General features: G+C 48.9%; 1 long non-coding RNA gene across 1 annotated transcript; it reads right to left on the bottom strand.

Annotated features, from left to right (window-relative positions):
* Positions 1-2,343: 2,343 nt before the first annotated feature.
* On the bottom strand, positions 2,344-3,301 carry LOC127222139 (uncharacterized). The gene is made up of 4 exons (XR_007834527.1): positions 3,196-3,301; positions 2,909-2,952; positions 2,746-2,809; positions 2,344-2,398 (listed from the first exon to the last, which is right to left on the bottom strand). It is a non-coding gene; the product is annotated as an uncharacterized LOC127222139 (long non-coding RNA).

Raw genomic sequence — 3,301 nt, 5'->3', positions numbered from 1 at the left:
TTTTATATTGCTTGAAAGATTTTGCTGGGGTATATAAGCTGTAAGGCAAAAACTGAAGACACAGGAGGCCATCAGGAGGTAGTGAGCTGGAAGTCACCAGAAAAAAAAGAAGGAAAACACCAGGGCAGAAGAGCAGAACAGAAAAAGAATAGAAAAGAACAAGCAACAGAAAGAACAGTAAAAAGAAAAGAAAAAGCAGCTTTTATCCCTCAGAAAAGAAGTCTGTGTCTTTCTCACCGACTCTCCATCTTGTTCCAGTCTCTCTGACCTGCAGAAGGCTGGACTCTCTCAACTGCTGAGCTCTCTCTAGACCCAATACACAACTTTCTAAAAGCACGGTAGAGGTTTGCAGCTAAGAGCGTATACCTAACGGCCCAGAGAAGTGAGCCAGCCCTCCCTCCATGTTTCCCTTCCCTTAGAAGGGAACAAGGTATCTGGACATGGTTCCAGCATTTGGAAGATGGAGTCAGGAGGATAAGAGTTCAAGGCCATCCTGGGCTACATAACAATCTACCTCAAGACACCCCATTCCAAATAAAGAGTCTTGCTATGTAGACTTGACTATCCTGGAATATGCTAGGTAGACCAGGCTGGCCTAGAGCTCTCAGAGATCTGCCTGCCTCTGCTTCCTAAGAGCTGGAATTAAAAGCGTGTGCCACCACACCCAGCTATGCTTTTTAAAGGCCGGCCTGTGTGGGAGGCAGCTCTAGAGTCAGTTGTAGTGTGCCTCATGCTCTGTACCCAGCTGGCTCAGTCTGGGAATGGTGTGCTCCAAGGATCTCACTCCATTGTTGGGGCCAGTGGGATGCCCCAGGTGAGACGCCAGCTGAGCCTGAGTTGTGTAAATGTCAGTTATTGCAGTTCTTAACCATTGTCTGCTGAAACCTGCAGCTTGTAACTGATTTGGTTGTGTGACTGTCACCCTTCACCTCCTCCTCTACCTAACAAGGACCTTTCCTCGCCATGCCTCCAGTGACCAGGTTTGGAGGCTTCACCTCCTCCTCACAAAAGATACTGGGCGCCTGGTCTGCCCCTCTTCTCACTGTTGCTGGAGTGTACCTCTGGTGAGAAAGGCACACAGAAATGACACCGTCTGGTCATCTGGGACGGGTGGAGATTATATTATATTTTATTTTGAACTCTAGGTTAAGGATGAGACATGAAAATTTCACATTTAAAGAAAAATTTAATTAAAACATATATGGGTTTGTATACATGAGTTCAGTGCCCATGGAGGTCAGAAGAGGGTGACAAATTCCTTGGAGCTGGAGTTACCAGTAGCTGGAGAATATGGGTGCTGGGGGTCCCTGCTTCTCTGAAAGGGCAGCAAGCATTCTTAACCACTAAGCCATCTCTCCAGCCCCTTAGAAGGATGCTGGGCTACATACAGGCTTTGGACTGAACTCCAGCCCAACTATTACATTTTGAGATAGGTTCTCTCTATACTATCCAGGCTGGTTTTGATCTCTGGGCTGAAGCAATCTTCCGTAGCACTGAGCCAGGATCGTTTATTTTTATTTTTGGACAGGGACTTGCTATGTAAGGAAGGCAGGACTGGTTGGTTCTTCCTGCCTCAGTCTCTGGAGTTAGGATTGCAGGTGCGAGCCATCATACCTGGCTCTGAAATGTTTTTAAGTAGGGTTTACACCAGATGTAATGAAGCAGTGTCTGTGACTTGTCTGTCAGCCTCTAGTTTCCAGCCAGCTGGCTCCTTAGTACTTGTTACTGGTCTCTTCAGACTCCTGGGAAAGAAGATTGTGGCCAGTAGCCTGGCAGGCCTGCACCCTCCCAACACAAGGGATGCTGCGCAGCTGTTGGGCACATCTCTGGGTGGACACTGCCCTCTTGAGGTTAGTTCCTGCCATGGCACTTAAGAAGTTCTCACACAGAACTAGAGATGTTTTCCTTCCAGTACCCTTGGCACTTATGCTTGATGCAAATACAGAGGCTGGCTAGGATGCGGTTGGGTGAGGCTTTTGTCTCATACCAAGGGTCTGAATGGAACAGCCTGCCTGGCATTACTCCTACTCACTTTTCAATTAAATGGAATTCCTGTGTCCTGGGTCCAGGGAACCCTGTCTCTGGCTTCTGTAAATACTGTTTTCATCTGAGACTGTCATCAGCACTGTTGTCTGTCTTTCTACTGTACAGACATCAGTGTTTCTCCCTATGGATGTCCCTAAGTGTCTCAAACATACTCTTGTAATCCCATGATATCTCTTTTTGGTGCTGGGAATTGAACCCATAGCTTTGTGCCAGCAGACAACAATCTAGCCAGCCACTGAGCTACATTCCTAGCCAGCCCAATGACATTTTTGAGACAGGATCTCATGTATTCCATGGTCCAGGCCTTCATATTGGAAGATGTGAGGCCCTCCCCGTTGATGTAGGATGTAGACTAGGAGAGACAATATCTCACATGAAGATGCTCTGTCACACTCAATGTCTAACCCCTCCAGCCTCCTTATTTCTCCCTCCAACTAGCACAATCTGCTTTCCCGTCTACCATGGACCTCTCCTCTCACACCATCTTTGTGCCATTCCTCATGGTTCTAATCCCACCATGGCCCAGCCTCTGCCCCTCAACAGCTGTCATCTCGAACTTTCCACGCCAGGATAAAATCACGTCACCCATTGTGGTCCAAATCTGTCTTCTCTGAGTCTGACAGGATCCTGAGAATCCTGGCCTCAGCTTCTACCATGCTCTCTTCCCTTCTACCTTCCTGGACCCCAGTCCTGTGGTACCTCAGACACAAGACCATTGAGTTGTTGAGAAAGTTGTCGCAAACTCTCAGTTGATGAGAAAGTCCTAAGAAAGGAGACACAGGGTCAGGGGTGCAAGTGGTTTGATGGGAACGTGGCTTGTGGGCAGTGGCCTGCCCTGACTCCCTCAGTAGGGAACGCTTACTTGGTCTCCTCCATGAGGTTAGCGTTATTGTCAGCGTCATGGCTCTGTATGGGTAGAAATAAGCCAGGTCACTATTCAGCTTCTGCTTATTATCTCACAGGGACAGGGTGGGCCAAGCTCATCAACACCCATCTCCCCAAGCCTCCCCAGCTTGGCCTCCCCAGCTTGGCAGGCCCCAGGAGCAGCACCTGGACCAAGCTACCTGAAGAGACTAGAGCGTTCAGACAAGGAAAAGCCCTTTGGGAAGCAGACAGGAGTGCAGCAGACAAAAGGGGGAAAGCACAAACCTGAGGTGACGCCACACCAGTGAGGTCAGCATCAGGGGAAGGGACAACACCAAGAAACATAGTGTCATCAGCAGCAGTTGGCGGCGCAGGAGCAGTGCGGTCTGTG

Source organism: Phodopus roborovskii, unplaced genomic scaffold (genome assembly GCF_943737965.1).
Source record: "Phodopus roborovskii unplaced genomic scaffold, PHOROB, whole genome shotgun sequence".
In the NCBI taxonomy this organism is placed as follows: Eukaryota; Metazoa; Chordata; class Mammalia; order Rodentia; family Cricetidae; genus Phodopus; species Phodopus roborovskii.
Note: the sequence above shows the minus strand (reverse complement) of the source record. Positions and strands in the feature narration are given on the sequence as shown.